This window comes from Orcinus orca, chromosome 12 (genome assembly GCF_937001465.1).
Source record: "Orcinus orca chromosome 12, mOrcOrc1.1, whole genome shotgun sequence".
Lineage (NCBI taxonomy): Eukaryota > Metazoa > Chordata > Mammalia > Artiodactyla > Delphinidae > Orcinus > Orcinus orca.
Genome location: NC_064570.1, coordinates 50,398,056 through 50,411,987, shown reverse-complemented (window position 1 = coordinate 50,411,987; position 13,932 = coordinate 50,398,056).

Here is a 13,932-nt window from a genome sequence, read left to right as displayed (position 1 = left end):
GCTTGCTTAGATTTTAAGGCAGACATCCTCTAGGGCTGCTGTTGTGGGGCGGTGTCACTGCGGTCTTGGATACACAAATTCCAGATCTACAGTTTCAAGTTCTGCAATTTGAATATACCAACAAGAGAAGGTGAACCCAGCCAAGTGATTACTGCAGTCAAAAACCAGACTTCAGTGCTTCTCCTTTGACAAATGTTTTTCTAAATCTGGGAGGGTCACATTTTAAGAGTAGTAATTGTGTACGATGACAATTAGATATGGAGTCTTACATTTGTGTTTGAATTACTTTTAGTTGTTCTTTGATGCTAGGGAAGAGAAAGAACAGAGGATGAGTTCAGAAACTGAATTGAGATTCCCAAATTATTTCACTTGTAGTTCAAGATTTTTAGTTCAGTTTAGGAGCCCAAGAACTGAACCCACTGGCCAGAGACCTGCACTGTGGTTGCTGTCCTTAATCATTTATATAAAAATGGAAACCCTCTGTGGTGATTGTTTTGTGATGTATAGAAATATCGAATCTATATCGAATCTATGTTGTGCACCTGTAACTAACATAGTGTTATAGGTCAATTACACCTCAGTTTTAAAAGAAGAAAGGACATGTAATCACAGTATTCTAATAGGTTCTGCAGTTAACAATTTTTACATTGTTATAATAATACAAACACTAATTATTGGTATAATTAAAAGTATGATAGGGAGCTTCCCTAGTGGCGCAGTGGTTGAGGGTCTGCCTGCCGATGCAGGGGACGTGGGTTCGTGCCCCGGTCCGGGAAGATCCCACATGCCGCAGAGCGGCTGGGCCCGTGAGCCATGGCCGCTGAGCCTGCGCGTCCGGAGCCTGTGCTCTGCAACGGGAGAGGCCACAACAGTGAGAGGCCCGCCTACTGCCAAAAAAAAAAAAAAGTATGATAAAATTTTTGGACGAGGATGAGGGAGGAGAGGTGGAGGTACTAAATCTTCATCTCATAATATTTATACCTTTAAAAATTGCCTTTTCTTTTTATTGTATCTATGAGACGATAGATGTTAATCATTTCACAATATGTAACTCAAAGCGTCATGCTGTGCAAGTTAAACTTATACAGTGACCTATGTCAATTATTTCTTAATAAAACGGGGGGAAAAACAAACAAGGTAGAGAACAGGAAAAAAAAAAAAAAGGAAACCCTATACTTCTCTGAAGTTATTTGTGTATGTGTGGCTCTCTCTCCCAATGGTACATATGGCTCTACTTCATTCATTTTACCATCTGCCTAGTACTTCACTGTATGGATGGACTACAGTTTACCTAACGAATTCCTTACTGGTGGACTTGGGTGGCTTGCAGTTTCTCACTGTAGTAAATTAAACTACAAAGAGCTGTCCTTCTATGTACACTTCTGTGGACTTGTGGGGTATTTCTGTAGGATAAATTCTTAGAAGTGGCATTTCTGGGTCAAAAAGATTATATGCATTTTTAATTTTGATACCTATAACCAAATGGCTCTCCAAAAGGGTTGTATCAATTTGCACTCCTGTGAAGAGGGTATGAGAGTGCCCATTTCATTGCTCAGAATTTAAAAGTGCTTAATCAGACACAGGCTTGATGAACACTTCAGAAGCTGTTAGAAAAATACAGAGAATACATACGTTTCAATAATGAATATGCCTCTGCTACTGGACTGGTGAAGTTGGTTTCACTTTTCACCCATGGTTAGAGCTTGGTTCACTAAATTTTTCAATCCAGGCCACTTCTGTGAACTTTTGACAGTACCCATATCACAATGAAGGTTGAGAGACAGTGGATAAATGAAAATATAGAAGGAGCTTGGCAGATACTTTCTGTTGCTAAGAAGCTGCTCTAAGAATCTCAAGTCACTCATCTTACAATATCATTTTTTATATTTGCTTATGGAGGGAGATCCCTGGTGGCCTAGTGGTTAGGATTCCAGGCTTTCACTGCCATGCCCTGGATTCGATCCCTGGTCGGGGAACTGAGGTCCCACAAGCCGCACGGCATAGCCAAAAAAGAAAAAAAAATTGCTTAAGAATAATAACTCCCTTTAACTGAATAGCTCCAGTACCTTTACAGCATATGGCTTATTTTTGTTCATATGGCTTATTTTTTAATGTAGTCTGTTTTTTAGATTTTTGAGGCTCATTTTAGAACATGAAGTTGTTTTTTTTTTCTTCACATATTGCTGACCTGCATATAGACCATTAGGGAGGGTTGTCAGAGCTTTTGACCACCGCTGAGCTGGGCTTGTTGGCAATGTACAGAGGGCAGTCTCTCTCATGAAGAAACTAGGATGTTGCCACATAGCCTGGGTATCTTTCTGACGTACCAAAGTATTGCAGTGTTTTGCTGGGAAACTGTGAGTAGGGTCAAGTATTGAGGAGGCCAGGGTCATAGTTTTGATCCTCAGGGGAGCCAGGTAGCCTTATTCTGTCTGTGGCCCTAGTATCTCTAACGTCCTTCAATGGTTATATCCCAGGACACTGAGCAAGTGGCAGTGGAGGCCTGGGCTCCTCTACTGTGAAGGCTGGAGAACAGCTCCCAGCTTTTGTCCCACCATGTGTCATCCAGGGCATCTTCTTTGCATTGACCCAGCCATGAGCCTAGAGGAAGGAGCGTTAGCCAGGGTGAAGAGACTGGGGTTCTAGTTATGACCAGTGTGATCTCCGGCAAGTCAGTAACCTCTCTGCACCTCAGTTAACCTCTCTGCACCTCAGTATTTTCATCTGTGCAAAGGAGCACTAGGCTTAGTGATGCCTAATTTCCCTTATTCTGTTCTCATCATTCTCATCATTATATTTTAGTTGGGGCCAGGAGACCACTGGAAGAAATTCTTCTTGGTGGCAAGAACTAATCAGATTGATCGGATTTCCAAACATGCTCAACCTTGACTACTTTCCTTCCAAATCCTTTCATTTCAAATTGTTCTCAATCTTGGCTGCACATAGCATCACTCCAGGAGCTTTCGAAATGCTCAGTGCCCAAACTGCATCCACACCAGAGCAATTACACCAGAATCTCTGAGGCAGGGCCCAGGCACCAGTATTTGAAAGCTCCCCGGTGATTCCAGTGTGTGGCTAAGGATGACAGGTACTGAGGTGGCCTTCCGCTGGGAGGCCTGGGACAGGGGTCATGTTCAGGCTCCCAGATCGTCTGTGTCCCTCATCCCTCGTGCCTGGTTGCTCTCCCCCTACTCACTGGTGACCTTTAAAAAGTTAATTCTTTCCCCTTTTTCCCTGCTCTGGCCTGTCATTGAGCTCACCCAGCTGATTGTGGCGCTTATGATTGAGAAGCTCTTCTGACCGCTTCCCTTTCCTCAGAAATTAACGTGATCATTAAGGCTTATAATTTCACTTACCAGTGCTATCAATCAAGGGGCTGCGAAACAGAGTTGAGTGCTTTTGTAATTGGCAGCAGCCTGTGATTCGGAGCAGGGCACCCAGGGGCTGTGAGGAGGCTGGAGGAGGGGAGAGTTGGTGTGCAGGAGGGGCTGTGCCTCCTTGAACTGACTCCCTCAGCTCTTTGTGACTGGCTCCCAGAGGGGCCAGTAAGCTCTCAGTGTCATCTGCCCTGAATGTCAAGGCGAGGAAACCAGTTCCTGCTGGCAGCGCTTCAGGCTAACCCTTGCCCACCCCAAGCTCTCTGCAATGGAAAGGAAGGTCTCTTCGGATTCTGAAGAGAGGAATAGGAAAGATCAGTGGATTCTTTATACACTGGGCAGCTCAAGTCTTGTCAGGGAGGGGCAGTGGGTCTAGATTATCTGTAGTTCAGAAGTGAGGTTAAGGCTGTCAAGCCCAAGGGAGTGACACATTCCTCCCTAAACCGCTTGCTTAGAGATACCTTGGAACCCCACAAATAGCAGTTGAGCATGGAGCAATGCATGCTCTGTGCCCCCTCCTCCAGCCCAGAGTGACTCCAGGTTTCTTCCTGTATGCTGAGAGCTGGTGATCAGAGTGGCCCTGGGACTAGAGCTGTTCTCCCTCCTGGGAGGATTGGGCTGGCTGATGGAGTTTCTAACAAACACAGTGCCTAGTGGAATATCTCATACATACATGGTAGGTGGATTATGGGCCAGAGGTGAAGGGGTAGTTATTTTTATTTCAAGTAAAACATTACAACAATATTAAAAGTGACTTTCTTTTATTAGATAGTAATATAGGAAATTTGTAGGGGAAAATTATATATAATTCCACCTCCCTAACACTATTTTTATTTTTGCCTATTTTTTCTAGTTCTTACACATGTACCTATATATTTTAACATAGTTGTAATCAGTGAACATACTTTCCGTTCTGATACTACTCTTAACATTCTATCACTAACATTTTTTACAGTATCTATGAAACTTCAGAATTCCTTTTGATGTTTTCATAATTCAGACACTTGGCATGTACCATAATTTACCTCTCATTCAGTTTTGGATAATTATTAACCCAAATGTTTAATAAAGTAAGTTCACATTATATGGAACAACACACATAAGACCTACCCATGTAAAATGTTAAAATGTAGTTTCCTGGTTCCTACCTCCTGAGATTGGGATTCAGCCAGTGTGAGGTGGGGCCGGGGCATCTGCACTCTGACAGTCCCGATGCAGGTGGTCCCAGCTCCATAGGCTCAGGCAGGTGAGTGACATCTCCAAGGTCACACAGCTGCTCTGAACCCAGAAGCTCCCCAGCTTCTACAACTGAATTTTGCAGTCCATATAAAAGACCAGTCCCCTGCTTCTCAATATGGAATGTGTCTACTGAGTTAGTGCCTATATCAGGAGCTTACTTTTCTTCTCACTTATTTCCCAGGGCTCCTTCCAACTGCTTCCCCCTCAGCAGTACTGGGGCCCCAGGACTCAATGCGCTCTTGAGTGCTCCCAGGAAGGGAAAAGAGTCTGGCCAGTGGTGTCATACTTCTTCATAAGAACTAGAGATCTAGTTCCCTGGTAGCCTAGTGGTTAGGATTCTGGGCTTTCACTGCCATGGCCCAGGTTCAATCCCTGATCAGGGAACTGACGTCCCACAGAGATCAAGGATGGAAAACACATTTTCTTTTCCCAACAAATTCTTAGAAATCATGACTGCCCCCTTAAAGAAATGATTTTTCTTTGGTCTTTTAAGCAAATTACTGACACATGCACAACATGGCTGAATCTTAAAACGTTCTGTTGAACAAAAGAATCCAGACAAAAGGAGCACTGGCTCAAGGACACAGCTTGGGATTTGAACCCAAGTCTGGGTGACTTTAAAGCTTACCCCTTTCTACTAGTCCCCAGCCTGCCTCTTGGTTTCTAGTCTGGGCTGTGGGTCTGCTGTTAGGGGAGGCCCTCAGCCAAGTCCCTTCCTGTGTTGGAAAAATGAGAGGCTTGGATTGAATTGCTTCTAAGATTCCTTACAGTTCTGATGTCCTATGATTCTGTAAGTCTAGTTCATTTAAACCATTTACTTATTTTTGAATAGTTAACAGTCACATGATATAAAATTCAAAAAGTTCCATAGGGTATGTATACATGTCACAGAGCAGAGGAGATTAAAGAGACATGACAGCTAAATGCAGTGTGGTGTCCTGGATGGGATCCTGTGACAGAAAGAGGATATTAGTAGAAAAGCTGGTAAAAGTCAGTTTGGAGTTTAGTTAATAGTAATGTACCACGGCTGGCTTCTTAATTTTGTCAAAAATACTGTCGTCATATAAGATGAGGGGAAACTGAGTGAGGGGGTACATAGGAACTGTTCGTATTATCTTTGCAACTTTTCTGTAAATCTAAAATTATTCCAAAATTAAAAGCTTTTTTTTTTTAAGAGTTCATATACAGTGAAAGGTTTTCCTCTCAGCTCCATCCACTGGGCACCCAGTCCCCCCAATCAGACAACCAGTGTTGCTTGTTTCTTACATAATCTTTCAGAGATATTCAATGAATAATCAGAGAAAATATCTATATTATATAATATCATTTCTCAAAACAGAAATGGATTATCTGTGAGATAAATTCCTGGAAGTGGAATTCCTGGGCATATAGTTTTGTTTTTTTTTTTTTTGCGGTACGCGGGCCTCTCACTGTTGTGGCCTCTCCCGTTGCAGACCTCAGGCTCTGGACACGCAGGCTCAGCGGCCATGGCTCACGGGCCCAGCCGCTCCGCAGCATGTGGGATCTTCCCGGACCGGGGCACGAACCCGTGTCCCCTGCATCGGCAGGCGGACTCTCAACCACTGCGCCACCAGGGAAGCCCTGGGCATATAGTTTTGATAGTTATTGCCAAATTGCCTTCCATGGTGGGTGTGCCATTTATCCTCCTGCCAGACACTGTGTTTGAGGGCCTCTCATCTTACCAACACAGACTCTTGTCTGAGAGACCAGTTCACTTCAGTTTAAGTCATACTGTCAACTCCCAAAATATTCATGAACAAACCTCTCTAGAATGCTGCCAACAGAACATGGGTCTATTCTGAAGCACGTAGCCAAGCCACGCAGGGCGGCTGCAACGGCCAGAGGCAGCAAGGCTATGAAGAAGTGAGAGCAAATGAATAACATTCCTAATTTCAGTCACTACTGTCCTCAGGAGAGGACATTCACAGAAGGCCATTGTCTCTGCTCCCCAGCACACAAAGGGTCAAGCCTCATAAATTTGCTCATAGTGGGGAAAAAAAACCTCAGCAGGTCAAAGTGTTCAGATTACAGGTCCAGGAAAATCCCTTTGCAGAAAGAAGACAGCAAATCCCCAGTGCAGTTGAAAGGACAAAACTTTCTTCACCCTCAGAGACTCTTCAATGAATAAACCAGTTAAACATGGTTTGGATTTACTGAACATGAAAACAACTGGATTAAAGTATAATCTAGCTAGAAAGGAAAGGAAATGTACCGAGAAAGCTAAGTAATGACAAAGCTGCAGTGTCTACGTGTGCCAAGCAGGGATGGCCATTCCAGTTTTATAACCAAATATTCTTAAATGTTTAGCTTTCCTTTAGATCAAGATAATGAATCTCTGCTTGCATTGGCCTCTTTGATAACAACACTGGCATCAAGGCAACCGTGTGAGCACGAGGGACAATGATGCCCAGGAGGCCAGAGGCCCTGGCTGTCAGGATGCATGTTCCGGCCTGGGCCCTGGCCTGACTGCCAACAGTCTGTGCAATCCATATAGAAGGCAGCATCGCACAGGCACAGGCTTTAGAATCAGAAGACCTGGGTTTGTATCCCAGTGTCACTTCTTACTGGCTCTGTGACCTTGGACAAATTACTTACACTCTGTCTCAACTCTTCTCTTGGTAAAATGAGGATAACACCCATCCAATAGAGTTGTTCTGAGAATTAAATGAGGTAATAATGTGAAAAGCCCAGGCTGAAACATTAAGTCCTCAGCTCATGGTCGGTCGGTTGTTTCCCAGTTTCCCTCTCATGCATGCACACCAGAACACTAATACCGAGTGAACCTACCCCACGCCATGCAGACTCAGGCACATCCAAATTACGTTCTATTACAGGAGGGTTCTGAATTTTTCACACTGTAGGTTCCTAACCCTTTTTGTGCCGAAGATTCCTACTCAGATGTTTATAAAAACACATAGGAATACAAAGGAAACCACACTCAACCAATTTGTTGAAATACATTTATCCAAGTATTTTTTTTTAACTTGTAAAAAAATGTGTGCTTTTTTAAAAACACATTAAATGAGATCTTGGGGTGGGTCTAATCACTATAGTAATTTTCAGATAGTGAAAGTATTTCAAGATCTGCAGCAATAAATGTGATATTTGCATTTTTTAATTAATGACAGTCACAAGTTCTGCTTATACTACCACTCTGGTTTGCTACTACAATCATAATGAAAAAAATGCTACATTTCAGTTAGAGAATACTAAAGATACAACTTTTTTCCCATCCAAATTGAGACACCAGGTTAAGAACTCAGGTGTTATAAAACATCACCACCTCTGGCCTCAAGATGACTGATAAAAGGCATTTAGGATTTCCCTGGTGGCGCAGTGGTTAAGAATCCGCCTGCCAACGCAGGGGACCCAGGTTCAAGCCCTGGTTCGGGAAGATTCCACATGCTGCAGAGCAACTAAGCCCACGTGCCACAGCTACTGAAGCCTGCATGCCTAGAGCCTGTGCTCCACAATAAGAGAAGCCACAGCAATGAGAAGCCTGCGCATCACAATGAAGAGTAGCCCCTGCTCACCGCAACTAGACAAAGCCCATGCACAGCAACGAAGACCCAACGCAGCCAAAAATTTTTACATTAATTAATTATTTAAAAAAGCCATTTAATAACTGTCAAACCAGCACTCCTTTATTTTACTCTTCCCCTCTGGCTTCTTTCAAGATTTTCCGTTGGTCTTTGATTTTCTGCAGTTAGAATATGATATGCCTGTGTTGTTTTGTTTTGAATTTATCTTGGTGTTCTCTCAGCTTCCTGGATCTGTGGTTTCTTGTCTTTAATTTTGGAAAGTTCTCAGCCATTAGAACTTCAAATATTTCTTTTGCTCTGTTCTCTTTTCTTTCTGGCATTCCAATTACACATGTGTTACACCTTTTGCCAGTATCTCACAGTTTTTGGAAGTTCCGTTGTTTTTTCTATTGTTTTCTTTGCATTTCAGTTTGGGAAGTTTCTACTGACCTATCTTCAGATGCACTGATTCCTCCCTGTTTTATGTTGAGCCGAGTGGTGAGCCCATGGAAGCCATTCCTCATTTCTATGACAGTGATTTTGATTTCTAGCATTTCCTTTGATTCTTTTTTTTAAAATAAATGTATTTATTCATTTAATTTTTGGCTGCATTGGGTGTTCGCTGCTACACGCAGGTTTTCTCTAGTTGCTGAGAGCGGGGGCTACTCTTTGTTGCGGTGCGCGGGCTTCTCATTGCGGTGGCTTCTCGTTGCAGAGCACGGGCTCTAGGCGTGTGGGCTTCAGTAGTTGTGGCTTGCGGGCTCTAGAGCGCAGGCTCAGTAGTTGTGGTGCGTGTGCTTAGTTGCTCCGTGGCATGTGGGATCTTCCTGGACCTGGGCTCAAACCCGTGTCCCCTGCATTGGCAGGCAGATTCTTAACCACTGCACTACCAGGGAAGCCCTCCTTTGATTCTTAAAGTTTCCATTTCTCTAATTACATTACCCTTCTGTTTTTACATGGTTTTTTTTCCATTAAAACTTTTAACATATTATTTATTTATTTATAAATTTATTTATTTTTGGCTGCATTGGGTCTTCATTGCTGTGCGTGGGCTTTCTCTAGTTGCAGCAAGGGGGGGCTACTCTTCGTTGCCATGCGCGGGCTTCTCATTGTGGTGGCTTCTCTTGTTGCAGAGCACGGGCTCTAGGCATGTGCAGGCTTCAGTAGTTGTAGCACATGGGCTCAGTAGTTGTGGCTCGCAGGCTCTAGACAGCAGGCTCAGTAGTTGCTCTGAGGCATGTGGGATCTTCCCAGACCGGGACTCGAACCCGTGTCCCCTGCATTGGCAGGCGGATTCTTAACCACTGCACCACCAGGGAAGCCCTTGTCTCTTTCTTAACTCTGGGTTTCTCTCCTCCTCAGAGTCTGTCTTGCAGCTTTTGGCTGTAATCCACTATTATACTGGAGCCCTGGTGGTGTGGTGGTAAAGTGGGGGGCAAGGGCACATTCTGTAGTTTCCAGATTAAGTCCCAGTGTTTAGTTGGCCTGTGACCGTCACAGGTGTTTCCCAGGGGTATAGCTTTACCCCCTGTGCCCCTTCCTCCCTTCTCTGGCTGCAGCATTTCCCTGAAGTCTTGACCCCTGTGGACTATGTTTTATTCTTCCTTTAGGTGAGATAGGAAGGCTTAGAGGGGCTGGTGTGGGAAGCATGCCCTTCCCCCATCAGGGATAAGGCTCTGGAAGTCTTATCCTGGAGAGTAAGCCTTTGTAATAAAGGAGGTTCTGGTATTTCACACTGATTATTCATCTCCTCTCCCTGCCAGAGACATAGGGGATCTTTCTTGATCTTCACCGTGGGAATCTTGTGGGGTTCTTGGAGATAAAGCCCAGGTACATGTGGGGCCCCTCTAAGACTGTGGTCTCCAGGAGTTACTCTTGTGCTAGAGCACACTCAACCCCCAGCAATTCAGTATCAGTATTACCGTATGTGTGTTCCTTACCAGTTTATGGCTCTAGCAGTTCCTGCTCCAGGTAAACAGGTTTTGACAGAGTCTGGCTAGATAAGCCTCTCTCCAGATTTGGGGGTGGTGATTTGCTCTGCAACATCAATTCACTGATGGGTGGGTCTAAGAAAAGTCACTGATTTTCAGTTTGTCCAGCTTTTCCTTGTAAGGACAAGGGTGCCAACTTTCAAGTTTTTTACACATTGGGGCTGAAACTCAAGTCCGATTTATTTTATTTGGAATGGCTTTTCCCCTCCCTCCATTTGAACTCCTGTGTCTCTTCCATCCTCACATTTGCCGTGTCTCCTGTGTGTACTGTGTGAGTCTTTTCATGACAGTGTCCTAACAAGACTGAGTTTCTTAAGAAAAGGGCCTTTGTTAACCTCTGGTCTATGTTAACGCTTAGTGTTGCTGTTTGATTTTACTGGGTCACTTCCATTTACGGCACTCATTCTAACAGTAAAAAGCATCTGTGGTGAGGCGTTAACCCAGCATCCTCTAAACTTCCTTTTGTGCTTTTAAATGACTTTTCCCGGTCTCAAGGTCCTATTTTCTTAGCAAAGTTGGAGTAAGGCAAACTTGATTTACTGTAAATCAAGATTTACAAAAGTAATTTCTCAAGATCTGATAAGTCCTGACTTTTTCTCAATTTCCTGATTGCTTTTTGTAATGACTTAAGTAGCCAGGTTAAGATCAAATCTAACCAAATACCAGGAAATCAAAGGGCCTCCTAGCTAAGTGCCCAAACTTGGCTGTTTCAGAATTACCTGGGAAGCTTAAAAAAAAAAAAATCCTGGACTCAGTCTTAGACGGTAATTGTGGTGCACAGCTAAGTTTAGGAAAATAAGATACTTCCGATCAGCTAGCTCTTCATGCCCCAAAGTGCTTTTTATACCCACTTAAAATCAAACTAAAAAACAAAACAAAATCAATTCATTCATTCACTCATGCTCAGCCTAAAGGACACTGGAAACGTTACTGGAAATTCACCCTTTCGTTCAATCAATAAATTTACTGAGCGTTAAGTAAGGGCTGGGTAGGTGCCAAGTCACAGGCCTGGTCCACAAGAAGGAAGTGAACCAAGGTATGGCTTTTAGAGGCAGACATCCTTCCAGTCTAAATCCAGAACCATCACATCCTGGGTAACCTTGGGCATATTACTTAAGCTTGCAGAGCCTCAGGCTTCTCATCTGTAACGGATAATGTTATTTACTTCATAGGGAAGTTCTGTGACAGAGATCACAAAGGAACTATCAAGGAAAACATACTCCATCCTCCTAAAACAGTTTCTAACTTGTTTCCCAGTCCAAACACTTTCATATTGTAATCATCACAGCTGGCACTCACGGAGCAGTTAACCTATAAACCAGGCAGTGTGCTAAGCTACCTGTTCATTCATACCTCAAACAAATTTTATCTGTAAAGGCTTAGAGGCCAGCAGCCTCCTCCTTTCATTGGCTATATTCACCCAAAACAGGCAAAGCAAGCTGAAGCAACAGGAGTGGCCCTTAACAAGAGGGCTGAGTTAAAAAGATGCCGGATATAATAAAAAGGAGATGCTCCCTCATGTCCAGCCCAGAGGTCATCATGACTACTGAGGGTCATGACGGCAGAACCACCGAGCAGGAAACCAAATACCAGATAAACCTATCCAGGAACTGCCATGGGCTTAGTGGTACCATCGGCTGCTGCTACTGCCACATCTGTGATTTCCACTGCCATTGGACAGCTATCATTAATTCTTTACATGTCTCAGGCACTGCAGTTCTGTGGATTTTACATTTGGTCCTCAACAACTATAAGTTACTAAAGGCACCACTGCTGTTGACCCTTTACATCTTGCAGGAGTTGGGACAAGGTGATAACTTACTGAGAGGACCCGGAGCCTGAGACTCTTGCTGCATAACTCACTGCCAATTCAACTTCTATTCTTTTAGGAAGACTCTTAAGGGCTTCTGGAACTTCCTCCTATATCATTAGAGTTAACAGCGCCTGCATTTTTACTTCACAGGATTAAAGGTGTCGTTTTAATAAAGACCATGGTTTCAGTTCTCAAAGAGACAACACTGAGGAGTACCTCCTACATTAGGTAAAAACATGTTACCTAGAATAAACAACCTTTCATCTAATTTGAAACCTTCAAGTTTCTAAAAGCAGGCCTGCCCTTAGGAAATTGTAAAGACTAAAAGTAAGCCGGCCAGTACAACCTATCCTAAGCCACACTATTCCCTTGTCTATAAATGATCAAAAGAATTCCACAGTGAGTAGAAACCTAGGCACTGTTGACATTTTTCTGTTGTGGGAGGTGGTCCCGGGTACAGTGTAGGCAGTTTAGCAGCATCTTTAACCTTCTGCCCACTAGATTCCAGTAGCATCCCCCAGTTGTGATAACCAAAAATGTCTTGCGAGGGGCTTCCCTGCTGGCGCGGTGGTTAAATCCGCCTGCCAATGCAGGGGACACGGGTTCGAGCCCTCGTCTGGGAAGATCCCACATGCCGCGGAGCAACTGAGCCCGTGCATCACAACTACTGAGCCTGTGCTCTAGAGCCCACGAGCCACAACTACTGAGCCCACATGCCACAACTACTGGGCCTGCACTCTAGAGACCACGAGCCACAACTAATGAGCCCGTGTGCCACAACTACTGAAGCCCACGCGCCTAGAGCCTGTGCTCCACAACAAGAGGAGCCACTGCAGTGAGAAGCCCACGCACCGCAACGAAGAGTAGCCCCCGTTCACCACAACTAGAGAAAGCCTGCGTGCAGCAACAGAGACCCAACACAGTCAAAAGTAAATAAATAAATTAAAAAAAAAAAAGTCTTGCGATATTGCCAGATGTTCCCCGGGAGGCAAAATCATGTATGCTTTAGAGGAATTATTGAGTTTAGCGGAACTACCATTACTCTGTTCTGCATACCAAAAACTGACAACCTTTGATTTGACTGCTCTAGATCACTGAAACACAATTCACAGTTGTTTAGCTCTGTACTTTTATGGAACTGTGACATATTTAAGCAACAAAAGATATTACAGAGCAGCTCTGACTTCTTCCTATGATATCCATCTGCTTGGGGGACATCGTAGTTTGGTCAAGGCCTAAGCTGATTTCCTCTCAAATGGACTGACCTGTCTCTACATGAGACACTTCTGGAGTGCAAGGGCAAACTTTCCTTACCTTGGAGTTTAACTCTAGGTCACAATGGGTTCCCCAAGCACCAGATGTTGTGCAGATTCAAATTGGAGACCACATTCTGGCCGTAAAGGTCTGGCCTCAACACAAGTTAGGCAGCAAGGAGTCATGCATTTGCTGGTTTCTTATCAATAATACAAGTCAGCTAGAACACTGCCCTTCTCCCTTGGTTAAAGAGGAGAAAGCGTGCCACTATCCTAAACCAAACTAAAGAGAAAGCATGAACCTGCTGACTAAGAAAACGGTTATTACACCCTTGCTAAGTTTAAACAAGTCACTCAGATGAGCTAGGGAAAAAGTTCTTCTGAAAAATAGGGGGCATGCTATTGACTTATCTTAAAAGGCCTTTTGAAAAGAATGACTTGAGATTATAGAGCATTTTCCAAATACACAAAGTGCTTCATAACAACTCAGTAAGCTTTAAGGAATGCTTTTCCTAGTACATCACTTTTTTTGTTGTGTAAAAGAAAATAGCCCCATTCAAAGGGTAGTAGCATATTTGATATCACCACTGCTTAAAGAGGAATGGAGTTACAGGAATGAGTAAAGTATATAATTAGTAAATAATCCCTCTCAACAAGTGAGTTAAGTAGGAAAGTCTTCTGAAGGGAGAAAAGAAAAGCCAGAAGCAACACAATCAG